This window comes from Panthera pardus, unplaced genomic scaffold (genome assembly GCF_024362965.1).
Source record: "Panthera pardus isolate Hobbes unplaced genomic scaffold, ASM2436296v1 HiC_scaffold_24, whole genome shotgun sequence".
Lineage (NCBI taxonomy): Eukaryota > Metazoa > Chordata > Mammalia > Carnivora > Felidae > Panthera > Panthera pardus.
In genome coordinates this window covers 135220646-135247402 of record NW_026526810.1, presented here as the reverse complement: position 1 = coordinate 135247402, position 26757 = coordinate 135220646, and the positions used below count along the sequence as shown (strand labels likewise).

General features: G+C 50.2%; 2 long non-coding RNA genes across 4 annotated transcripts in view; both read left to right on the top strand.

Annotated features, from left to right (window-relative positions):
* Positions 1-16498, top strand: part of LOC128773068 (uncharacterized) — a 68607-nt gene extending 52109 nt beyond the window's left edge. The window contains exon 3 of the long non-coding RNA XR_008417351.1: positions 15830-16498. This is a non-coding gene — a long non-coding RNA (uncharacterized LOC128773068). The remainder of the gene's footprint in view (positions 1-15829) is intronic.
* LOC109274565 (uncharacterized) overlaps positions 1-19243 on the top strand; it is an 84731-nt gene extending 65488 nt beyond the window's left edge. For 2 of the 3 annotated variants that reach the window (XR_008417349.1, XR_008417350.1), the window contains exons 3-4: positions 17977-18611; positions 18803-19243. This is a non-coding gene — a long non-coding RNA (uncharacterized LOC109274565). Of the gene's footprint in view, positions 1-17700; positions 18612-18802 lie in introns of those variants that run through there. The other variant, XR_002083695.2, reaches the window with a different exon arrangement.
* The last annotated feature ends 7514 nt before the right edge of the window (positions 19244-26757 follow it).

Sequence of the window (26757 nt, the reverse complement as noted above, 5' to 3'; positions counted from 1 at the left end):
TTAACACATTACACTTAATCCCCATAGCAACTCTATGGGTTAGATCTTATTCTTATCCCCATTTCACAGATGAGGAAACTGAAGCACAGAGAGGTGTAGTAAGGAGAAAACAGCTTTACTGAGGTGTGGAGAGGAAAAAGAGGTGAAAAAGAAGAAAAAATCCTGAGATATTCGAGAGATAGCAAAAATGCCTAATATTGGGGTAATTTTCAGCGGAGAAGGAGAAGAGAGGGGTAGAATGAGGGAACAGTGATACTTGAAGTTTTACCAGCGACACACTTACTGACAAATGATGAAACACATCAGACTCAGGAATGACTGTGACCTCCACAAAATACACCTACAGCGAAGACTAAATCAAAGCGCGGTAAAAACAATGCCGATGAGAAAACTCCAGAGGAGGCAGGGGCATACGGCACATTCCCTTCCAAGGAGCGATGATACTATTTGAGGATTTCATAAGATTTAATAACAGAGTTATTTTCAGAATTGAGTGTGAAGGTGAGCATTCCTTGTAGACGGCAAAATGCCACATGCTTATTTATATTGTGCGTTTATACAGAAGGATACGTATCTGTGCCCCCGATGGCTCCGGACGTAATTCCGAGCACACAGAAAAGGCTCGCCTTCTGATTGAAATGACACCTTCTCTGTTTTCCTTCCCAAAGTCTAATTCACATCTTGTGTTGCTTTAAAGTTTCTGACATCAGACTTCTATCTCTGGCCGTGAGGGAGTGATGTGTCAGAGCTTAGATTCAATACGTGAAACGACTTCTCCACTCATTAGACATTAGTAAGTATAGGACGATGATCCTGGGAGAATGGGGGCCCGTGGAATGAACCCAGTGACTGCCCTGGCTTCCTGCCTGGAGGCAGTTTGGGGTCATGGTGCAGAGAGGGAGAATCTAGACGGTGCCAGGTAGTCATACTAAGTTGAGAGAGAGAAAGATAACTGAGTGGGATCGAATCTGCAAGGAAGAGCACCAGGGAGGAGGGAGTTACACAGAGAAAGACTTCCAGAAATGGGATTGGGGCTCCCCGCATAGTTGGTTAACTACTATTCTGCACTTACATAAGGCTAATCACTGTGAGGCTGGGCTGGGAATGGCTTCCGGGGAAAGGACAATTACTAGGGAGCAAGAAGATGAATAGTGCCCAGATCTTACCCAGGATCAGGAATGATAAAAGATTCTGTCAACCGGAGGAGAGAGATGTCATTGGATACAGGTGACATTTCATAAAGAACCAGAAGGGTCTGGCTATGTCATGAAGGTAAAATGGTCCTTGAAGAAGGGGATGTTCTACACCCACCCATCGGAATACAAACAAAGCCCAACATACGAAGACATAAAATTCACAGTTCTAACATCTTGTCAAAATGTACCATGCCAACAAGCAGGAAAACATGGCCCCCAAACAGGGGAAAAGTCAAGCAGTGGAGGCCGACCCAGAAGTGATAAAGATGACAACAGTATTATAGAAGGACATTAAAACGGTCATTATAAACATGGACAATGTGCTTTAGGATGTGAAAGAAAACATGAGTGTAATGGGACTGAAGAGGAAGATATATATATATATATATATATATATATATATATATATATATATATATATATACACACACACACACACACACACACACACACACCCCCAATGAAAGTTCCAGATATGGAAAATACAATAATACAGTATTGGGGATAAAAAAACTCACTGGTTAGAATAAACAGTAGATTTCACATGACAGAGGAGACAAAAAAAAAAGAAAAAAAAGAAAAGATCCATATGCTTGAATTTTAGCAACAGAAGCCACCCCAAAGGAAAGACTGAAAGAAAAATAAACAGAGTATCAGTGACCTATGGAAAAGAAGCAGCTGGGTTGGCGTACCTCTAATTAACATTCTGGGAAGAGAAGAGACAGAACAGAAAAACAGTTGAGGTAAGGACCATTAAAAATTATCAGCTTCGATAAAAACTATAAACCCATAGATCCAAGGACCTCTACAAAAGATCCTGGCTTATTCAACCAGGATAAACGCATACACAAACAAAATCCATAATCAAACTGCTGATAACCAGTGTAAAGAAAACATCTTAAGAACAGCTCAAGAGTAAGGACCCTTTACTTATCAAGGAACAAGATAAGGATATCGAAGACTTCTTATCAGAAATTATGCAAGTTAGAGACAGTGGAAGGGCGTCTTTGAAGTTTCGAAAGACAGACAAGCAAGGAAAATCCTGTCCATCCAGAACCGCATCAGCCAAAGAAAACAGATCTCCAAAATGAACATGAAATCTGTACTTGAACAGAAAAACAAAACCTGTGTGAACTTGCCGTAAGTGGACCTGCTTTATAAAAAATATTAAAAGAAGTTCTTCCAGCATATGGAAGATGGCACCAGATGCAACGGTAGAAGTGGTAAATGTGTTTTTACACTTCTTTGTGGGCAGTTTAATTCCTGAAACGTTTGCTGTTAGTCACCAACGGGGCCACCTGAATGGGAGTTTTTGTGGGAAAGCGTGGTATTATAAATTCAACTTCAGTAATAGATACAGAACTGAGCAGTCATTGTTTCTTCTTCAGTCAGTTTTGTGTTTGTGTTTTTCAAAAAAAAAAAAAAATGTGTCCATTTCATCCAGGTTGTAGAATGTTCGGCCTAAACTGGTTCATCGTGTTGTCTTGCTATCCTTTTAATGTCTTTAAAATTTGTAGGTAATTTCCCCTCTTTCACTTCTAATATTAGAGATGTGGGGGCGCCTGGGTGGCTCAGTCGGTTAAGCGTCTGACTCTTGATTTTGGCTCAGGTCATGATCTCACGGTTCTCAGGATTGAGCCCTGAGCTGGATTCTGTCCTGACTCTGTGGAACACGCTTGAGATTCTCTCTTCTTCCTCTCTTTCTCTGTCCCTCCCCTGCTTGTGTGCGCTTTCCCTCTCTCTCAAAATCAATCAATAAAAAGAAATCTGTACCTTTTCTTTATTAGTCTTGTCAGATGTTTATTAATTGTATTGATCTTTTCAAAGAACTAGCTTTTGGTAACATGGATTTTCTCCACTGTTTTGTTTTTTTTTAATTCCTATTTCACTTATTTCTGCTTTGTACTTTCTTATTTTCTTCTTTCTACTTACTTTGGCTTCAATTTGCATTTTCCCTCTAGCTCAAAGTGGTAATTGATTTAACATCTTTCTTCTTGTCCAATATGAACATTTAAAGTGGGAACATTCCCCTAGTCAGTACTTTAGCTGAGCCTCAGGTATTAGAATGCATTGGGGTTATATTTTCACTCAGTCCAAAATATTTTTTAATTGTCCCCGTGACTTTACTTTATTATTTTTTTGTATCCTATAGGTTATTTAAAACTGTGGATTATATTTAAAATTCCGACATTTTGGAGATTTTAAAGATCTCTTTCTGTTACCGATTTATAATATAATCTCATTTTGGTCAGAAAACATATTCTGTATGTTTTCCTCCCCCCTGCCCTTTTCTTTTAATTTAATGAGATTTGCTTTATGATCCTGGAGACAGCGTATCTTGCTCAATGTTCTGTGTGTGCTTCATGAGAGTATGTTCCACGGACTCAGGGTAGAATTAATAGAAATATTAATTAGGTCAAGTTGGTTGATAGTGTTCTTTTTTTAATTTTTTTTTAATGTTTCTATTTATTTTTCAGACAGAGAGAAACAGAGCATGAGCAGGGGAGGGGGAGAGAGAAGGGGAGACACAGAATCCAAAGCAGGCTCCAGGCTCTGCTCTGTCAGCACAGGGCCCGACACGGGGCTCGAACCCACAAACCGTGAGATCATGACCCGAGCCAAAGCAGACACTCGACCGACGGAGCCACCCCGGCGCCCCGGTTGATAGTGTTCTTCAAGTCTTCTCTATCCCTATTAATTTTCTGTATACTCCATCAATACTGACAGAAGACTGTGGAACTCTTCAACAAGTTGTGAATATGTTTATCTTCCCAATCCTTTCAGGGTTTGCTTCATTTATGTTAAAGTTTTGTTAAGTTTTGAAGAAGGATAACTATATTGGAGGACTTGAGCTGCCGGATTTTAAGATGTTAAGGTAAACAATAGGAATCGAGCGAGCGTAGCTTGAGTGGGAGGAGAGACACCCAGGTCAACAGAACAGAATGGAGAATTGGACCTGGCATATGCAGTCAGTTGAGTTTTTATAAAAGTGGCGCCGTTCGACGGGGAAAGGGACAACTTTTCAACAAATGGTGCTCAAGCAACTGGTATCCACATGGGAAAATGGGAAACTTGACTCTTGTCTCCTGCCTTATGAAAAAAGGTTAACTCCGAGTGGGGCATAGAGCTATCCCTAAAACCTGAAGGAATAAAACTTCTAGAAGAAAACGTTGGAAAGATCTTTTTGCCTTGGAGTAGGCAAAGTTTTCTTAGGACACGTGTGCCCAAACCAGTAACCTGGTGTGTCAACTTTACCGAAAGCGTAAACTTGCTCTTTAGAGAATGTTTATCATACACATCTTATAAAACTCTGTACCTAGAATATATGAAGTACTTTATTAAGAATGAGATAATATGGAGGCAAATCCCACTAATATTGGGGAAGCTTATTTGGAAAATTAGAATGGGCTTATTTTATTGTATGTAAGTTATACTTTTAACCCCCAGAGGGGACGCACATATTTTTTTTTTTCTTGACAGTTCTGCTTCCATCTAAGATGGGGTCCTGGGGGCTGGATTTACCCACATGCCTGAAGCAGCCATAACACTGCCAAATAAAAACCATCTCTGAGACAGGAGACGTGAAATAACAGTCTTCAAGACACTGGGTACTAAGCAACAGAGGGCTTGGTTCCCTGAAAATGGGAAATGACGGAGTGAACCCTAGGCTTGCTCCGGCTTACTTATGCTTTGACAAATCTCTGGGCTGCACAAGGAAGGGAAACCCTGATGGAGCCTGGCTGGCTTGCCACGTTGAGGCCACGGAGCTGAGAGTCCAGGGGGACCAACATGGCTGAGGTTAGAAGTGTGGAAGAGTGGGGAGAAGAGAGCTATACGGAGATGAGTCCAGAGAACCGCAGAAGTACCTCCTGGGCTATTCTGTACAGCACAGTCAACACATATGAGGAATTGCCTGGAGTCGGGGGACGATCCATCCAACAGGCACAGGATCAGAAATCGTGCCTGTTCACTCCTGAGAGCCTGGCCAAACTCATAACTCACAGACATTGGTGGAATTCTCAGGAGGGTCTTGCCACACTAGTGGGGAGTAATTAGATTGAGCGGTGTTCTAGACCCACCTAATAACTCGTAGAAAATCATGCCTGAAAAATCAGCTTTTTCCAAGTAACTTACTGTTGTCCTTCGGTTATGCCAAGAAAGCCCCCCCTCCCCAACTATTTACAGAATTACCAGAAATCCAGCACCCCACAAAGTAAAAGTCACAATGTTTGGTATATAACCACGAATTACCACACATGTAAAGAAGGGGGGATATATGACCCCAAATGAGGAGAATAATCAATCAATGACAGTTGACCTAGAACTAGCACAGAGGCCATATTTAGCAAAGACACTGACGTGGTTAATATAACTATTCTGTATGTTAAAAAGTCAAGTAGAGACACGGAAGATATAAAAATGACCCAAATTAAATGTATAGAGATGGATATTGCACCATGTGAGATGAAAAATATGCTGGGTTCGATGAACAGGAGATTAGACATTGCAGAAGAAAAGATTAGGGAACTTGAAGACATGAAGTCATAACAATAGAAACTATCCCAAAAGAAGTACACAGAGACAAAAGAATTAAAAAAAAAAAAAGAAGAACAGAGCCTCTCAGTAATCTGTGGGAAAACTTCACATGGCCTAACAGAAGTGCAACGGAAAACCCTGAAAATGAAGGCGGGGGAGGGGACAGGAAGGCCATACCCAGACATAGTGGCCCCCAAATTTCCAAATTCTGTGACACTACTAACGTATAGATCTAGGAAGCTCAATGAGCCTTAAAGACAAGAAAAAATGATGAGAACCGTATCAGAGTATGTCGTCATCAAGTTAGTCAAACCAGTAAAGTGTTACACGAAACTGGAGAAGAAAGACACATTCTACACAGAAAGACGATGGTCTCAACCCAGTGCTCTCTACCTAGAGAAAATATTTTTCAAACGTGAAGGAGATTCCAGACATACAAAATCCAAAAGAATGTATCGTCAGCAGGAAATGGGCCAGAAAGTCCTTTCAGCAAGTGGAAAATGATACCAGATGAAATAGGGGTCCGCACAAGGGGATGAAGAGCGTCAGAAATGCACACTACGTGGGTAAACACAGAGGGCATCTTCTCATTATTTCCACCGCTTTGGAAGAGAGCTGGCCGTCTGAACCAAAATTGTCCCAATGCTTTTTGGGGATTGTGACGTGTGTGTAAGTTAAATGTAGGAAGTGTCAAGATTCCGTTGGGAGAAATGGAAGTGATGTTCTTCTGTGTGAAGAAGCTACCTCTTGAAGGTGATAATATGACATGAGAAAGGTGTATACCACAGACCCTAAAACAACCATTAAAATCAAAGAGCAAAGACATGTAGCTAATAAGCCAGCAGCGAGGAGAACATGGGATTCCTTGCGTGAATCTCTGTAAAAGATCTAATGTAGAACGATAAATGTAAATACACTTGCTGCCTGAAGCTGTCATTGCCAGGAGAGAAGACCAGTTGGCTGAAAGCGGGTCTCAGGAAACTTATCAGGGTGATAGAATTATTCTGCACCCAGTTACTTGAGTGTATGCCTTTGTCCAGACTCATTGGGAGACTTGGAAGGAGTCCATTGTATTGTACATGATCGATCCCTTTCATCCCCAGTGTGTCACAGAAATTTCTTGTGTCATCATTGTCGTCATCATCATCATCATCATCAGCAGCAGCAGCAGCAGCAACAGCATTGCCACCATCACGACCATGGCACTAATCATGGTAACATTTATTCAGTACTCATTACGGGCCAGGAGCGGTGTTAAGTGATTTGTGCGTGTCAAGTCCTTTCCATTGTCATCGCAAAACCACATGAGTCAGGTGCTTTTACTATCGTCTATTTATTGGCGAGGAGACGTGGGTGTACAGAATTTCAAGCCTGGGGTTTAATTTCTGGCAGCCCAACTCAAGAGGACAGTCGATTGATATCTGTACCTCCTTGCCTTCCCCTTTCCACATCATGCTTATGTTTCTACAGGGAAGAGGGTCATGGAGCTCAACCGACTCTACACGTGCAAATTGCCGATTCTGTCGTTGTAATTCTCCCCTGCCGGTGCCAGTGACAGTGTCCTGGGGGAGCTCATCTGGTTCGTACTTGACTGAGGACGGTCTCTCATCTGAAGCACTGCGATAAATTAAAGAAACGGGGACCGTCACAAAGGCCTTCACGGAGCCAACAGCACTCAAGTGCAAGCCAGGGGATAGCTGTTGTGGTCAGAGGCTCAGAAGAGAAAAGCAAAAAGCACTCTCTTTGAAATGAGAGGGAGGATCAGTGGTTTCTTTAGTCAGTCAAAAGTACTTAGGGACTGTATATACAATAAAATCTCAGTTAAGTAGAAAAATCTTAAGTACAAACACACACATCAATGCGGGCTTACATGTTCGTAGAAAAAAGGATCAGAGAGAGAGGCACCAATTGATACAGCTGTGATTTTTATGAGTGGGAACGGTGCGTGCTCTCTCTTTCTTCTTTGTGCTTATCTGTGTTTTTCATATTTTCTGTGGAAACATATGTTACTTGGATAATCAGATTTTGCAAGGAAAAGAAAAGTGCTTTTCAAATGAAGGAACCGAGCGCTGTGGATACAGAATTCCAGCCCTAGATACGGGGCTTACATGGAACGAAGGCTTTGTGGGCGTGTAGACCTGCACAGTGTCTGACCCAGGCTTTCCAAAATCCCTGCTGGACCCCGCCGGGGATCCTGGCGGTCCGGGCGTGTCGTCTTGTTTCCTGCTGCCAGGGCTCGGTGTTCTTCTGAAGGGACTCTTCAGGAGTTGGTGACTAAATATTTAGAGAAATCGCGACTCTCCCTACAAAGCTAACGGGCTAGTGACTCGCGTTTTGCACTTTCTAGGCATCACGGGCCCTGGGACGTCTTAGGGCACCTCGCGCTTTTATTTTCTCTGTTCACTTTCCTCTTCAGCTCTGCTAGTTTGGCCTGTTGTTATTAAATGAGAAGATGCTTGTCAGCCATATAATTTCCCCTTTCTTTCCACCAAACGGCCCTTTCTCCTTTGAGAAGCTCGCTAAGTGTATGGAATGGTGTGGAGGGGGGTGCGGCAGCCGGAAACCTTTGAATCCCTGCTCTGCCCCCTCTTCTGTCCGTGACCTTGAACCCTTATGTAAACTCTCTGTGCCTTGGTTTCTTTTTCATTACTTTTTTCTTTTCTTTTTTTTTTAATATTAAATATAATTTATTGTCAAATTGCAACACCCAGTGCTCATCCCAACAGGTGCCCTCCTCCATGCCCATCCCCCAATTTCCCCTCTCCCCCACTCCCCATCAACCCTCAGTCTGTATTTTAAGAGTCTCTTATGGTTTGCCTCCCTCGCTCTCCGTAACTCCCCCCCCCCCATGGTCTTCTGTTAAGTTTCTCAGGATCCACATATGAGTGAAAACATACGGTATCTGTCTTTCTCTGCCTGACTTATTTCACTCAGCATAATACCCTCCAGTTCCATCCACGTTGCTCATTACTTTTTTCCTTATCATCCCTTAAAATACAGAAATCCTACGAAAGACTATATAGAACATATATTTAGGTCTAAAGTGTAGTGACCAACCACCCATGACCCCGTAATTTGCATCCACCTATTTTCCTCCCTGCCTCCCTCAGAGATAACCACCACCCTAAATCAGTTCCTTATACTCTTACTTTAAAAAAAGAAAAGAAAGAAAGAAAATCTCACTCAGGGGCGCCTGGGTGGCTCTGTCAGTTAAGTGTCGGACTCTTGGTTTCGGCTCAGGTCATGATCTCACGGTTTGTGAGTTCGAGCCCTGGGTCAGTGATTCTCCCTGGGGTTGGGATTCTCTCTCTCCCTGCCCCTCCCTGCCTCTCCCTCTCTCTCTCAAAATAAAGAAATACACTTAAAAAAACCCCCTCACTCATGTATTTCTGCCTAACCATATATTGTTTAATTTTATTTGCTTTTGGACTCAATAAAAATGTTATATTGCTACATGTGGCTATAGTTTATTTGTCTCCGTGGCTACATACTGTTCCACTGTATGGGATGTTTGGGTTAGGTTCTCTCATGGATATACCGAGGGGTGGGGATTGTTGGGCCATTAAATGCGTGAACGTTCAACTTCACAAAGAATGTCACTTCGTTTTCCAAAGTGTTTGTGTCTATTCACACTCTGTTTATCTGTATACTCTCCAACACTTGGTGTAGCCAGACTTAATTTTTGCCAGTAAACTGTAAAGTAATAGCTTATTGATGACCTTAATTTACATTTTTCTGGTTACTGGGGAAACGAGTCCCCATACCTATGTATACACATTCATCCCAATACACATGTATTCTGTAGAACGCCTATTTATGTACTTTATTAATTTTTAAAATTTGATTTCTTCCCTTTTGATTTGGAGTTCCTTATATATTTTGGGTGCTAATCATTTATTTTTTACATGTGTTTCAGACATTATATCCCAGTGGTTTTTCTTTTCACTGTTTTCCGGCGGCTTTTGATGAATGTTATTAATTGAAATAAAATGGATTAATCTTGTATGTTATGTTTCACACTTTTTTTGTGTGTCGTATACCAAGATAAAAATGTATTGTCTTATATTTTCTTCTAACAGTTCTTGCTTTGTTTTCCACATTTAAGACTTTAATTCATTTAGAAGTGATTTTGTTAATGGTTTGAGGCAGAGATCTAATTCTTGTTTTCCCCCATATGAGTAGCTGTTAATACTGGAACCATTTGCTAAATGGTCCCTTCTGTCTTCACTGACCTTCTGTGCAACCTCTGCCATACGTTAAAGTGTCACATATGGGTGGCTTTATTTTGAGGCCCTCTGTTCTGTTCTGTTTTGGTGGCCCTCTTGCCCATCTCCAGAGCAGTATCACACTATCTTATCTGCCCTAACTTTATGAAGAAGCCTTCACATCAGGACAAGTTTCTAACTTAACTCTTCTCTAAAAGTGCCTGAAATATTCTCGATATATAATATAAATACAAATATAAATATTTTATAATCAGTTTTCAATTCCATGAAAAACCCAGTTACAATTAAAAGAATTTTTTTTTTTTTTAATTTGGGCATTTGAACCGGAGCCCTCCTTTCAGGAGAGACGGACATCTCTGTGATATTGACTGTTCCTATCCATGAACATGTGCTATCTCTCCATTTACTTAAGCAGTCTTTGATACATTTTTAATAGAGTTCAATACCTCTAGAGTTCAATGGAGCTTAAAGCGTACAGACTATACCCATTTCCGATTAAATTCATTTCAGGATACCTTTGATTTTGGTCGCCATTATGAAGGTCGTCTGGCTTTTTACTAATGGACTCCCAAGTATTTGCTGATAGTGCACAAAAGTGTACAGCCAGCCCCTTGCTAAAGTTATTAGCCTAGTGATATTTATGTAGATTCTTTTGAGACCCCATGTAAATAATCGTCTCATTTTCTTTATTGTAAAAGAGATACAGGGGCGCCTGGGTGGCTCAGTCGGTTGAGCATCTGACTTCGGCTCAGGTCATGATCTCGCGGTCCGTGAGTTCAAGCCCCGCGTCGGGTTCTGTGCTGACAGCTCGGAGCCTGGAGCCTGTTTCCGATTCTGTGTCTCCCTCTCTCTCTCTCTGCCCCTTCCCCACTCATGCTCTGTCTCTCTCTCTGTCAAAAATAAACATTAAAAAAAATAAAATAGATATAATAGGAATAACAATAAAAATAATTCACCTTCTTATGACTTATAAAGGACTTATACATATAAAGTGCTTAGAAATCTGAGCTACGCTAAGTGTCATTATAATTATTATTATTTTAAAGAAATGGCTTTATCTCTTGTATAAACGTTTTACATGCCATTATAAAAACTGAAGCAATACAGAGATGTGCAAACAGAAAGCCAACAAACTGCCCACTGCCCAGAAACAAATAGGGTTAACATTTGGTGAACGTTCTGCCAGACTCCTCTCTAGTGATAAATAAAAACGAAGAATAGAGAGATAGACAAGACGAAATTATTTCTACAAAAGTAGCGTCATATTTTATGGGATTAAAAATACGAAATTGAAGTTTTATTTGAGTTTAAAAACAGAAGAGGAGTAAATGCTGAACTTGGGACTAATCCCCTCACCACAATAGACATCTTTAAAGACCTGACAGAGGCCAAGGAAAACGACCTTACAAACCAGTACGCAGACGAGTCGTTAGATTTTAAGGTTTGTAGCCGATCTCTGCTCCCTGTCACGCGAGACGGGCGAGTGGTCGGCACCCTGGTCTGTCCTTTGTCCACCTGCTTTTGTTGTCGGCTTGGGCTCTTCTCGACCAGACAGCAATGCCAAAGGTGTACGTGGGACTGACACCTGACGAGGAGAAGGGCAGGGGGAGGTGTCAGTCTCTGGTGCTGACCTAGCAAACCCTCTCCCAGTCCTGAGGAGCCCCGGAGCATGGGCTTCCCTTCCAGGCCATTCTTTCCTTCTTTTAAAAAGTTTTTTTTTAATGTGTATTTATTTTTGAGAAAGAGAGACAGAGAGCAAATCAGGGGAGGGGCAGAGAGAGAGGGGGACACAGAATCGGAAGCAGGCTCCAGGCTCCGAGCTGTCAGCCCAGAGCCCGACGCGGGGCTCGAACCCACAAACCGTGAGATCGTGACCTGACTTGAAGTCAGACGCTCAACCTACTGAGCCACCCAGGCACCCCCATTCTTTCATTCTTTTTACCATGTGTGATGGGGCAGCCCAGTCCAGTCTCTCTATTTGTGTGACGTGTTCTATGCGAAAACGTCGTTTTCCCCATCTTACCTGGGGCAACCTTGTCTTTCTCTTTTCTGAGCCGTACTTCGGAGGCTGCATGTGGCGGGCAGTCGGGCTGCCTGTGCTCTGTGGGAGGGAGCAGGTAGCCTCGCTAGGCTGAGGACCGCTGGCCCTGGGGGCCACAGCTGTGACAGCTGAGTGTTCTGTCCCAGAGCCCAGTCAGCCCAGCTGAGGGTGCGTTCTCCCTCCCACGGGCATCACATTGCTGTTCCCACTCAGCATGGGGCCCAGGTAGGGGTGCCAGGAAAAATACAAGATGCCCGGTTACATTTGAATTTCAGATAAACAACCAATAATTGTTTAGGATAAGTATATCCCAAACAGGACATTTTTGGCACTTTTTTTTTTTAAGAGAAAGAGAGAGAGCGAATGTGAGCGGCGGAGGGGGCAGAGGGAGAGGCAGAGAGAGTCCTAAGCAGGCTCCAGTGCAGAGTCTGATGTGGGGCTGGATCCCACAGCTGCAAGATCGTGACCTGAGCCAAAATCAAGAGTGGGACACCTGACCGACTGTGGCACCCAGGAGCCCCAGCACATTTTTACGTGCTAAATCTGGTACCCTCATGCCCTGGAAAATGGCAAGCGCTTTTTTCCCTCGGCCGAGCCGCCTCTGTAACACGCAGAGACTTCTAGAGGTTTTCACTTCACTTTCGCCAGGCTGCCCATGCGCACCAGCCATCGCGGGAGCTTTGTGGCAATTCTCAGTATTAATTTCTTTCCTCAGAAAATCCCCCAGGATTATTCCTGCTACTTAGTCATTCCACACCTGGGGGCCTGTACCTTCCTGTCCCCCTTCACCCGTTTTGCCCATCCCCCCATCCTCTCCCCGGCAACCATCGGTTTGTTCTCTGTTTCTGCTTTGCTTATTCATTTGTTTCGTTTTGTAGACGCCACACGTGAGTGAAATCATGCAATATTTGTCTGACGTCTTTCCCTCAGCACAGTACCCTCTAGGTCCGTCCATATCGTCACAAATGGCAAGATCTCATCTTTTTTTATGGCTGAGTGATACCCCATTTTATGGATATGCCGCAGCATTTTTGTCCCTTCATCCATCAGGGGACACCGGGGCTGCTTCCGTATCCTGGCTGTCGTAAATAATGCCGCGGTAAGCACAGGGGGGCTTATAACTTTTCATATTAGTGTTTTTGTTTTCTTTGGGTAAAAACCCAGTTGTGCAACCCCTGGATCCTATGGTTTTTCGATTTTTAATTTTTTAAGGAGCCTCCGTAGTATTTTCCACAGCGGCTGCACCGATTTACCTTCCCACCGACAGTGGAAGTGTGCCTTTTACTTGCTTATTTATTGACCGACTACTTAGTGAGCACCAGCCGTGCGGTCTTGGCCGCTAAGGTCATTTTGGTTTCTCCCCCCGGGTTCTTATCTCCCCGTTAGGCTGACGGTTCCTTCGAGGCAGGAATGGGGTGGGGGCTGGGCTTTTCCACACCCATGCGAAGGGCTCACAGATGTTTGCTGCACGGGTGATTGAAGAATGAGATACGGAGCTGCAGGGGCTGAGGAGAAGGAGGGGGTCTCCGGGTATAGTAGGGCCGGGGGGACACGGACATTAGAGCCCTGGTCCCTCCCACCGCCCACGCAGGCTGGGCACGCAAAGCCAGAGCCACTCACTGATGGAACAGGGCGGCACGAACCACTAACTGAACTGCAGATCTGGCTTAGCCTCTGTTACCTTAGACCAATGGTAAGTAGGTTGAAGGAACCCAGAAACCAACCATCAATGCAAAGATTTAAAGGCAAGAAAAATTAACCAGGCAGCGGGGGCTCAGGGATCAGTGAGACCCCCCAATTCAGGGCAGTGTGGCTGAGCTCCTGAGCAGCGGGGACTGTTCCCCATGTGCTTCTGAGGTGGAACAGGGAGGAGAAGGGAGGTCAGCCATCTCTGGAACATCTTGCCCACTTATCTTGGCCACGCCAGTGACCTTGCTGCTGCCGTGACTCAGCGGGTAGAAGTGGCTAGTCCGTTTTCAGGCGTCCGCTTTACCCTTTCGGTTCTGGCTAATCCCAGAATCATTCCCGAATCATAGCTTTCCCCTCTACTTGTAGCGAACTGGAAATACGTTTTCAGAATCCTGTTTTGCGTGCACATAAGGTGGCATGATTTTCTCCCAAGGGGTGCTCCGGGAGGAAAGCTTGTGGGCCTTACCCCCTCCTCTGGGCGAGCTCCACCCTGAGAAGTCACGTGGGGATATGCCAGGGTCACACGCGGGTCTAAGTGAGTGGTGTCGAAGGGTTTGGTGCACGTTTGCGGCAGGCGTCTACACCAGGTGGACAAGCATCCGGTGAGGACCTCCCGCTCTGGGTGCCGTGCTGAGTCAGGACACAGAGGGGTCACGCGGTGTTGGGGGGCAGAGTCCGTGGAACAGGGCCAGCACCCTTTCTCTGTAAGGCCCAGATGGTCGGTAAGTGTCTTTGGCTCTGGGGGTCTGTCTTAGCCAGACTTACGAACAGGAGAATTTGCTCCCAGTTGCGGAGGCTGGAAATCTGAGGTCAAGATCCTGGCAGATTTGATGTCTGATGAGAGCCCACTTTCTGGTTCATCGATGGCCATCTTTTCGCTGTGGCCTCCCCTGGCAGCAGGGGTAAAGGAACCTTCTGGGCTCTCTTTTTATAACGGCAGTAATCCCAATCATGAGGGCTCTGCCCTCATGTCCTAATCGCTTCCCAAGGGCCCACATCCAAACACCATCACTCTGGGGGGTGGGTAGGATTTCAACACACGAATGGTCGGGGGACACAACCCTTCAGACCAAGGCACTGTCACAGTCAACATGCCAACTGTACCAACGCAGTGTGAAAGCCGCCGGAGACAATATGCCAAGAAATGGATGTGGCCGCGTGTCAATAAAACTTTATTTACAAGACCAGACATCTGGTTGGATTCGGTCCTTGGGTTGTAGCTTGTTAAGTTGTATTTTTTGGAGAAGTTTGATTTGTGAGGTTTTGGTCGTTAGGTTAAGTCACCAGGAAGACGTAATTTGCCAACTTGGGATGGACTCTTCACTGACGAACGTGTCTTCTGAAGGGCCACCCGTGTCCGCGTCCCATTCATTCCCGCGGCGCAAGTCATTTGGCTCAGGGAGACGGGAAAGGGAAATTAAACACCAACAGCGTGTTCTCAAAGAGGCGGCCACAGTGGACTCTGGAGTCCTGCCCGCCTGGTCCTCGGTCCTCGTTCCTGTGTGTATTGCCGCGTGGGGGTTGTCGGCACTTCCCTCTCTGTGCCCGGTCGAGCCCGTGGGCCCCTGTGTCTGCTCCTCACGTCCAGGGTTCCCAGGGAGTCTGTGCCTCTCGGTGCCCAGTACTGTGCCTGGGCGTCTGCCCTGGAACCCAAGAGTTCAGAGCCGCTGCTGGAAGCATCCAGCCACAAGCGGAAAGTAAACTGCCCCACGGAGACCGGCACAGAAACTGACGCTCGTGAGCAACGTCTGAAAAGCCGCCCGGGGTATACACGATGCCCGGGGCAGAGCATGGCACTGACCCTAGGTGAACACGCGCCCCTGTGCCCCACAGGAGCAGAACAGCCCCTTCCTTCTAATGGTGATGATGTTCAGTGTTCAGTTTCCAAAGCACCGTGGCAGCCACCGCCCTCGGTGGCCGGTCGGTATTCGTTGCCCGTGGTCCAGGAGTGTGTTGGGGGAGCAAGAGATGGTGGGGGGTGGGGAGGGGGTGGAGGAGGGAGGAGCGGCCGGACAGGGGGTGTCCTCGGAGCATTCAAGCGGCCGGCCTCTCTTTCGGCCAGCTCCCGGGACCCTCCTCTCTCCCCTCGCCCCTCCACGCCTGCCTCTGGCCATCACTTCCACTCTGCCTCTTCCCTGCAGGTGCGGGAGCGTCCTCCTGCGTCCGTCCCTCTGCCGTCAGCTGGCCCCGCGGAGGGGATGGTGCGGACGGCGGCAGGGAGGACACGCATCATGGCCACACGAGGCGCCCGGGTGGATAAGGAACCACTTGTGCTGCCCACGTGCCGCGCAGGTCGGGATCGTACGAACACTCAGACGCAGGAAAAGCCCAGGCTGGGAGCGCCCGGAAGGGTCTTCAACGCCACCAAGATTTTAAATCTACATTTGAGAGAGGTTTAGCCGGATTCATGGAGGGTCAGGTCCCAGCTGTTTCCAGTTATCGACACGGTAACGTCCATATGTGAGCCGGTGATGACCAAACAGTTGAGGAAGGAACGAGGAGGAAAAGCCAGTGCCCCCAGCACCCGCCGGCTCAGCTCAGCTCAGCTGCCTCCTGTTTCTGGGTCTTCGCCTGAGTTGCCCCTGAGCTCTAGAGGCAACACACCGATTTCAGGGGTTGCTCTGCTCTGCTGACTCGTCTGCTGACGCCCGCCCGCTCCCATCTTTGCTCATTATTGTTTTTGTTGCTTTTATAACTTTAGGCAGGTTTATGCGACTCCTACCCAGTTTATAATACATCATGAGCTGGATTATGTGGGCACTGTCGTATTTGTGTGTATGCTCAAAATTATACATTCCATCCTTTCTTAACTATTTCTCCTTTTTAAGTTTATGTATTTATTTTGAGACGGGGCGGGCAGTGGGGGCACAGAGAGAGAGAATCCCAAGCAGGCTCCACACTGTCAACACAGAGCCTGACGTGGGGCTCGAATCCACTCACCGGGAGATCACGACCCGAGCCGAAACCAAGAGTCGGACGCCCAACCGACCGAGCCCCCCCAGGCGCCCCGTTGTAACTATTTCTAAATGCCCGGTTTAGTGGTCGTGAGTAACAGCACTGCCGTCCGTCCCCAGGACGTGCCCAACTTCCCAAACTGAGACCTTGCGTCCACGTGGGACACTAACTGCCCATCCCCCTCTCGTTTTTGGGTGACCCGCTTTTTGGGTGACCTGGTGAACGGGTTGGAGTGACCCACGCGGGGACTGTTTTCTCCAAACTCCGAGGAAGCGCACACGGTGTTGTAGGAGGTCAGGTGTGCCAGCTTCCCCTCCCCCTTGGAAGGGCGTCTCAGCACGCCCGCGCCGCTGGGCCCCCGGGGTGGCACTGCCCATGAACGTGTTTTCAGAAAATCGTTTCGTTGTGGTAAAATACCCGTGACATAAAATTCGACATCCTAACCGTTTTTCAGTGCACGGTTCAGGGGCTCAAAGCACGTTCCCGCCTTTGTGCGGCCGTCAGCACCGCCCACCTCCAGAACTTTCCATCTCCCCACACTGAAACTGTCCCCATCCACCCTGCCCACCCCCCTCCCCCCCGCCCCAGCCCCTGGAGGCCTCTGTCCCTGTCTCTCCGAGTCTGACTCCTCCAGGAAACTCTCACATAGGGGATCATACGGGATCTGCTCTTTTTTCTTTTTTTAATGTTTTTATTTATTTTTGAGACAGAGAGAGGGCATGAGCGGGGGAGGGGCAGAGAGAGAGGGAGACGCAGAATCGGAAGCAGGCTCCAGGCTCCGAGCTGTCAGCACAGAGCCCGACGCGGGGCTCGAACTCACGGAGTGTGAGATCATGACCTGAGCTGAAGTCGGTTGCTCAACCGACTGAGCCACCCAGGCGCCCCCGGGATCTGCTCTTTAATTCACTCCCCGTGCTCCCTGCTACCTGAGACAACTGTGTGTGCCCCGTGTCCCCCAGCGACCAGGCCAGCGCTGGGGGTCACAGGCCGGCCGTTCTGGCTCCAGAATTCCTCTGCCCTTCCATTGTCCTTGGCTGTCTGGGCGGGAATAGGGCTGGGACCTAAGAGATAGGTGCCGTCGGGGGAGTCCCCGTCTTACAGAGAGACACGTGGCTTGCAGGGCGTGTCACAGGGGGCGGCTCCGTCCCGCCTGTCCCCTGTGGCCTCCGTGAGGAGGGTGCTGTAGGAACAGGCCCCCAGGTCCCGGCCTTCCCTCCCGGCGGCTTCAGAGGCCAGGGACGCAGGCAGAACAACTCGAGGATCTGGTAGCTCAGGCCTGTGTTTGCGGGAAGTCTCCTTGTTTATATGCCACTTTCACCATTTCTCCTGGCAGGGACTTTCGCCAGCCAAGGCCAGAGTCATTCTGGGACAGCTGGCCCCCGAGCCCTGCTGAGGAGCCTGGACGCAGCCCTCTGCTCCGAGGAGCCGTATTCCTGGCCGGACATGAAAGGAAAGATTATAACAGCCCGTTCTCTGCCGGCTGCTTATCCCAAGCGGGAACCCAGCGAAATCCACGCCGCGAGCCCTCATCCTTCTCGTCTCGTCCCGCCAACCGCCGCCTCCTGACGGGGTCTGATGAGGCCTGGGGGTCTCGGGGTACACGGAGCCTGCGCCGCACCCCGTGGGCCGCTCGTGCCCATTCTGCGGAGGCGGCCGCTGGGGCTGAGGGAGGCGGCCGGTCCTCGAGTGACGGGTGACGAGTGACCGAGGTCGGGCTGCGATGGGATCTGCCCGTTGCAGCGCCCGGGTCCCTTCCTCCTTCCTATTTGTCTTCTGCAGGCCGAGGGGCTGGGCCTCGCCTGTACAGGGTGTTCCCTGCAGCTTCGGGATGGTGTTGTGTAATCCTGTGGCTGCGTGTGGTGTGTGGGACGCTGAGCGTGGGGGCCTCTGCGGGGTCAGGCAAGGTTAAGCCGAGGCCCGAGCCCGTGGCGTCGATGGGAGCGGCCGACAGCACCCCCTCGCCCTGGGGTGAGCGGGAGCGGGAAACTCCCGGTCAGGACGCCAGGGCCCGGGGCGATTTATGGAGGGGGGAGCCTTCGGGGATGCCACCGGTACAGCGCTGTGAGACTCCTGCTCCCAGGGCTGCGGGACCTCGGGCTGGCCCTCCTGCCCTCGAGCCAAAACCACACCTATGCTGAGCGCTTTTAATATTTTCCTAGGGACCGTGGGGGCAGATGATTTACGGCCGTCTCCTCCCTTGGTGCCACCACGGCAGATGCATCCGGAGACGACGTGAGGACACACAGATGGGCGAGAAGAGTCTCCCACGAGGCGGCCCCGTCCCACTCGCCTGAATCAGAGGGTCCGGCCACGCCCGGCGGGGGCCCCGGGTGGGAGCCGGGCTTCCTTGGCTTTCTGTGACTTTACAAAAGCATCGTGTTGTTAGCGCAGAGCTTTGGCACACCTGGGCCCGGCGTGCGAGGCTGCGCTGGAACAGAAGTGGTTCAAAGGGCAGGGCCGTTTGGCTGGCGCGTGGGCCACCCCAGCGCTCTCCGGCCTCTCCGTGTGAGAGCAGTGACTCTCCAGTGAGACGGAAACGATCCTGAGATAACCGGAGAACACTGGCTTTCCACGCACACAAACAAAGCAGTTCAAAGTTTTTTTTATTAGTTTATTATTTATTTATTTTTAGAGAGAGAGAGAGCGAGAGAGTGAGAGAGCAGGGGAAGGGCGAGGGGGGGGGTACAGAGATAATCCCAAGCAGGCTCTAATCTCAACGCAGCACCCGACTCGGGGCCTGATCCCAGGACCCAGGGATCATGACCCGAGCCGAAATCAAGTGTCGGACGCTCAACCGACTGAGCCTCCCGGGCGCCCCAACAAGGCAATTTTTGAAGGCGAGGTTGTCCTGGGCCTGGAACCAGCCGCGGCAGCACGCTCGGCTGGCACACGGAGACCCAGGCTGAGCCTCAGCTAAGAGGGGCCCTCGGGTGTGGTCGTGTCCTGGTGTGGCATGGGGGGGAAAGACACGCCGGGGATCGAGACGCATGCACGTTCTAGAAAGGCCGGCAGATACAGACTGTGGACCTCGACCTAACCACCGCGGCCGTGGGCCTGGCTCGGCGAAGGCTGGCGGGGACCCCTGTGGGAGCAAGGGCGGGGGAGGGCCCTTCTACGGAGGTCGGCAAAGCTGCCGGAGAGAAGGGACCCCTGGGGGGTGAGGGATGACAGGACAGTGACAGGGGAGGCGAGGGCGGATGTAAGGGGCAGAAGGAGCTGTATGAACACAGCCTGGAAGCAGAGAGTGGTGCTCGAAGTTAAGAGTCCGGGGTGGCTGAGACACATAGGGTCCGGGCCGAGGACTGGTCGGGGGGACAGCTGCCAGGTTACCGACAGCTTCTGAAGCCACACGGATGACCACATCCTCAGGGCAACGGAGGAGCCGTGGCGTCTAAGAGGAGGAAGGGCTACGATCCACTCAGCAGATGCGCCCACGTGGTCCATACTGACCACGCGCTGCGCTCTGACCCAGTGCTAGGGGATGCCGAGAAAGCATTCGAGAAGGACCGCTCGGCACTGGTGTGCGGGGTCTCTTGGGGGATTGGAAGACCGGAGGCTTTGCGGTCCTCCTGACGGGAGAGTGGGGGGTGGATGGGGGGATCCCCCTGGGTGATGGAAAGGGCGAGGTGGCCTGGGAATTACAGGAGCAGAGGGAGCTGGCCTGGCGGCCGCGTGGATGGGGCTGCAATGGGTGAGATGAGGTGGGGAGGGAGGGCGGATGGAGAGGCTGCTACTCTTGGGCTTAGGTGGTCATCACCGAGCCGGCCGCGGTGCTCGTGGGCTGTGGGAGGGACGGTGCTCCTCAGACCTCGGTGGTTTCAGCTCCTCCCGGGCGCGCTGTGCTTTTAGCCTCAGAAGGGGCACGACAAACACAGGCAAGCAGAACAAATCCTACGCTTTTGTGAGTCCTCTCCACGCGCGTGAGCACACTGCTGTTGGGGCAGGGACAGGAGACTCTCAGGGCCCCTGGGAGGGGGCGGGGCGCCCTACTGGTGAGAATGGACTTTGTGAGCCCGAAGATCAGATCCCTGCTTAAAAACGTGTGTCGAACGCTCAGGAGATTTGGGAGGGATTCACCAACGGGAGGGCTAGCTGAGGTTGATGTGGGAGGACTTCCTGGGGAGCACAGGGCCAGAGAGACTTGGAGAGACAAGAAGGCTTAGTGCGGAGCCGGCACAGAGAGCGAGGGCGCCACGGGCCCGCCATCGGGCCAGCACGTGGATTCAAATACACGGGGGAGCTCAGGAGCCGGGAGCGTCAGCTCCGTGTCCCCGGGACAGAAGTTCGTGGCCCCAGGGTGGAATTTTGCGGTGCCATGGGAACACTTGGAAGGGCAGATGGGCGGGAAGGAACAGTGCAGAATGCTGCGTTGACCTGGCCGGAGATGAGCTCACGTCGTGCCAAAGTCTGGTCGTTTGTGGTGGTTGACAGCCTCGGGGCTGGCAGAGTGTGGGGACTCAAGTGCCTCAGTGTCTCCCAGGGGCTCGGGAGGGCAGCAGAAGTGTCCACAGACCACCCACCGTGTGTGTAAAGGACTGGAAAGTCGGACGACGGCCGGTCCGGCGCCCCGTTTTATAGACAAGGAGAATGAGCCGCCGTGACGAGAGTCACAGCTTCGTTTCATGCTCTTCTCAAACTGGCATCTGCCGTGCAAGGTTTCCAGGAACGTCCTCTTTCCAGAGGGATGTGGGAACTCAGGTCTGGATCGCTCAAGGTTTGTCAGAGAATTCTAGGCCCCCTTGGTAGATGGCAGCGGGGCAGCCTTACCTGGTTAGGTGTCTCGTCAGCATCTTCCTTACCGACTACCGTTAGAAGCTTTATCTCTGATTCCCAAACATGAAGCTTCCATTAGCCAGGTGGCCGTCGGGCCGGCTTTGGCAGTAGGATTCCATTTCTTCTCTGGCCTTTACTTTCATGGTGATAGTGTGTGTGTGCGTGTGCGTGTGCGTGTGTGTGTGTGTGTGTGTGTGTTTCTCCAGTACTGTGAGCTTTTCCAAGGCCGGCCACTTTTGTAACAGGTGAGCCTGAGCTGCTGACCCAAGTGGCCTGGCCCGGGGACCCAGCCCTGCCCCACACCGTTGCTGCCCCTGCGCAGGGCTGCAAACGGCCTGGGCTCCAGAGATCCAGCCACGAGCCAGCTCTATTCCCCAGGCCCCCAAGTAACTTCTGACCTTAATCCACCTCCGTGGTAAGATTTGTTAATTATCGCGCTCCAGACCGCTTTGTGCCAAGAAGTTCAAAGCGTCTTCCGGTATTAGCCCGTCTGTCCCATTGGCATCCCGGGGAGAGCCGAAGGGGCCGCCGTCCTGCGACTGCCATTCATCCGTAGGCTACCGGGCACGTCAGGAGGGGGCTGGGCCGACCCTAGAGCAGGGCTTGGCCTCAGAGCCCTGCTGAGTCAACGGCAGGCCTGGAAAAGAAGCTGAGTTTCCCAGCCTGGGCCTGGGGCCACGTTGCCAGTTCAGGCTTCCTTCCTTACAAAACGGCCATTGTCCACAGCTCCAAAGGCGCACCCCCCTCCCAGCACGCCGCGTAAGTCGTTGTCACAAGCTAGGTGCCAGCAGCACCAGGGCGGTGTGCGCGGAGCTCGGAAGACGGGCGCTTGGTCATCGGGGGCAGCAAAACATGGCCCTCGCCCTCCGTGAGCATCCGTTCAGAGCCCGCCCTCCCCCACACAAGGGTTTGGCCTCAGAGAGGAGCCGGCCACCTGTGTGGGGAGCACCGCAGCTGCGTGCTCCCCAGGGCTACCTACCAGGGCGGGGCTTCTCCCCGGGGGCGCTCGGGAGGGGGCCGGGGTCCGAGGCAGCTGGACGAGGAAGAAACAAGATGTTCTTTCTCCTGCCTGTATTGCCTCCGTGCTCCCAAGGTTCCACATTGTTTTTCATGATCAGCCTAATTTTCGTCCAAGAACTTGGTAAAACTGGAGAAGACTCTTAAACCTTTTTTTTTTTTTTTTTTTTTCGTAAACAAGTGCGCTTTTCTGGCCAGATGTTTCTTTTTTCCTGGTTCTTACGGGGCTGTGCCATTGAGCTGTCCGGCTGAAACTGAATAAATCTTTGTTTTACGTCTTCTTTGGTCCTTTACAACTAAGGACCTCAGGAAGGAGTCAGATCTTTTAATCCTTCTGGTCTTTGCCTTGAATGACCTCGCAAATGCACCATTAGCTAAAAAATCTTAAGAGATATTTTTGTCACTGACCTGAGAGCACATTCCCAAAGCCCAGGACCCTAATACTGGAAGGGGTAAATCGTGCCCGGAATGTAATAACCGGGCATGGCGTGCCCCAGCAGGTGCCATTAAGAAGAGAAAGCATTTCTTTTTCACGAACGGTGGGTCTTGCGTGGTTAGGCGCACTTCAGCAGCGACCAAGACGGCGATGGCCTGTGTCCAGCTGAACCCCCCCCCCCATTTAAAGCTGAGCCCTAAGTTGCACGGGCCTCAGAACGGCCCCTCAGGGTCCCACAGCCTGGTGTCACAGGAGTGAGTCTGCTAATGGGGGTATAGGATGATGCGGCAGTAGGTGAAAGCTTGAGGTATGGTGAAATGTTTTCACGGTTCCGGGAGAGCAGGCTTATTTCAGCTATTTTTACTTCTAAAAGGACCCTGGCAGGAGGCCAGCCTTGTAAAATCTGTTGTGAGTGAGGCAGCTGCAGCCAACCGCCGAGCACTCCAAGTGTAGGAGAGAGCAGGGAAGGATCTGGGCCTGGGTTTTGGACAGGTTTTCATCTGGGAGGAGAAAAAGCTATTGCTCAATCTTGGAAGTCGGGTTTTAGACCCCAGCGGCACATCAGACCGCAGGGCTGGCCTCGGGCCGGCCGCGGGCGAGATTGCAAAGCGGGGCAGCGCCCCTGGCTCCCCCGCGCCCCTCTGCCCGTGGGCCCGCCCCGCCAGCCTAGCCCCCCTGCCCATGGCAGGAGCACCCCATGCTCTGGGTGTCTCCTTGAAACATTCAGCAGAACTTACCCGACCCCGTTTCCTGCTCTCTGGAAATGCCCCGTGCCTTCTCCTGTCCCCCTTTCCATGTGTGCGGCGCCCCTGCCCTCCCTGTCATCCAGCCCTCCCCTCTCCACTCCTTCCCGTCCTCCCGCATCGAAGCTGTTGTCAGATCATGTCAGCTGTACCTCCATGGCGTCTCCATCACCCAGACGCTGTCAGCAGCCTCCTACTGGCTGGTGCGTCCCACCTGGGAGCTCTTGGAACATCATGTGTCTGCACATGCTGCAGACGGCTTTTCCTAAACCCGGCCCTGACCGTGGCACTCCACGCTCGTCAGTGGCTCCCTATTACCACAGACAGGAAGTCTGACGGGAAGTCCAGTCACCTCCCTCATGGCACTTAACTCACCATTCTGGACAAGAAGTCTGCCTCGTACGCCCTGGGCCCAGGCGACACGGGACAGAGGCTCCTCCTGTCCCCAGCCCTGTCTTCGCTCATTCTATTGCTTCCACCTGGAGGGGACCCCGCCCCACCCCGCTGAACGTCTAGAGGCCTCGAGAGCTGCTGAGAGAGAGGAGTTTCTGCACACAGATGGAAGAAAGTGGATGACAGGCCCATGTAGTTCTATAGCCAAAAGAATTATAGTCGTAAGAAAAACCCAGGAAGATATTTTGATACGGCCCCTCTAATGCATGTGTCTGGTGTAAGGGCCACGAGCCCTGGGCTGCAAGCCGTTACATTTCAGCTCGTTATTTAAGTGACACACAAGGGGAACACCCTGACCTCCTGTCTGAGCCATGCCCTCTCTAGCCCACCTAGGGAGGAAGCACGGTGTCCGCGGGGATCGCCTGGGCCTGGGCGCCGTCCGGGAAACGCGCGGCAGAAACCGGGCACCCGGGGTCTTCGTTTCAGGAGCGCGGTGCCGGGGCCGAGAGCCACAGCTTCTCAGCAGCTCCTGTTATCGGAAACCGGGGTCTATTCCCCCCTCACCCCCCTACGCCTGGATCTGGGCGACCTGACCTGGTCTGACCGGTAGGGTGTGGCTGAAGGGAGGCTGTGTACTCGGAGCCCTGTCCTCCAGAGACGTGTGCACCTGCCCCCGGCATCCCCCCAGCATCCCCTTCACCCCTGCGCTGGGGACGAGAGACCGCGTGGAGCAGAGACCAGCCCTTCCGGCTGAGACTCCCCAGCCAGCAGGTTCCCAATATCCATGCGAGGGGGTGAGGCCCCAGGAGCTCCTGCAGCCTCCAGCGGCTGACCATGGACACGTGAGGGAGCCCGGACCAGAAGCGCACAGCCGGCCCACACATTGGCGAGCTTGGTTGTTTCAAGCCACTAAATGCCGAAGTCGTTTGTTAAATAGCAAAGCTGATGGTACAAGCAAAGCGTGTGCCCGTGATCTGCATTGTGAACAATCTCGTGCCACCCTCGGTGTTCCAGGGACCCTCAGGGGATGGACCTCTGTACCTTCTTTTTAGATGACAAAGTACTTGAGGGTAGGTAAAAAAAAAAAACAACCTGAAACTTTACCGTTTTAACTATTTTAGAATGTACGGTTTAGTGGCATTAAGCACGTTCACGATGTACAGCGATCGCTCTTTGTTCCAGACCTTTTTCATCGTCCACAGAGGAGACCCCAGACTCACCGAGCACTCCCCACCAATGTTTGCTGTTTCCTCCACCCTCCAGCCCCTGGCAACTGCTCATCTACTTTCTGTGTCTATACATCTGCCTCTTCTGGAATTTCGTAGGTGCGGAATCGTGCAACACGTGGTCTTTTGTGACTGGCGGCTTTCACTGAACACGATTTCAAGGCTCGTCCGTGTTGTAGCATGAATCGATACTTTATTCCTTTTTATGACTAAAGGGTCACTGTTCCCGGGCACCTGAGGAGCTCAGGCTCATTTTTGTTTTAGCTTCATTCATTTACTTTTGAGAGAGAGAGAGGGAGCAGGGGAGGGGGAGAGAGAGGGAGAACAAGAATCCCAAGCAGGCTCCCAGCTGCCAGCACAGAGCCTGATGTGGTGCTCAAACTCACGAACCATGAGATCACGACCCGAGCTGAAATCAAGAGTCGGGTGCTTAACCGATGGAGCCGCCCAGGTGGTCCTAGCCCAGGCTCGTTCTTGTCTGCACTTGACCAAACACATGGCATCTGAGAGACGGAGATGTTAGCTACCTGACCAAAGTCACACAGCTGGCAAAAGGCGGCTCTGAGGTTCTAATGGAAGGAGTCTCATTCCCACACTGGGGCCATCCCGCTCACAAGTTTGCAGATCGTGGAGGGTGTTGGGTGACAGGACACCTCTCGTTCTTAGCCTCCCACCATGCAGAACAATCTCCACTGAACTCCCAAAAACCCATTATGCATTTGCAGCAACACAGTTGTCTTATTTATTTTGGTATCTTCTCTGATTATAAAAATATTACCCAAGACCCAGCAATTGCACTGCTAGGTATTTACCCAAAGAGTACAAAAATTCAAAGGGATACATGCACCCCGATGTTTATAGCAGCATTATGTACGATAGCCAGATTATGGAAGCAGTCCAAGTGTCAATTAAGTGATGAATGGATAAAGAAGATGTGGTATATATACACATACACAATGGAATATTACTCAGCCATAAAAAAGAATGACATCTTGCCATTCGCAAGGACATGGTGGAGCTAGGGAATGTGATGCCAAGCAAAATAAGTCTGAGAAAGACAGATACCACGTGATTTCACTCATATGTAGAATTTCAGAAACAAAACAAACACGCAAAGAGGAAAAAAGAAGGAGAAACACACTAAGAAACAGACTCTTCCTAACTATAGAGAACGCACTGGTGGTTACCAGAGGAGAGGAGGGTGGGCGATGGGGGAAATAGGTGATGGGGATTAAGGAGTGCACCTGTCATGATGGGCACCAGGTGATGTATGGAATTTTGCTGGGTCACCAAATTGTACATCTGGAACGAATATTACACCATATGTGAACTACAGGAACTTAGGTAAAAACTAAAAAAAAACCAAAAAAAACAACAAAAAAAAACACCCCAAAACCCCCATGGTAGCACTCATAAGAATTCAGACAAACCAAATGTAAAGAAAGTGAGCACTTCTGATGGAAAGAAGGGGTGTAAGAGGCGGCATTGGATGCCAAAGGGGCAAATCTCTCATGATGGAATTGGAA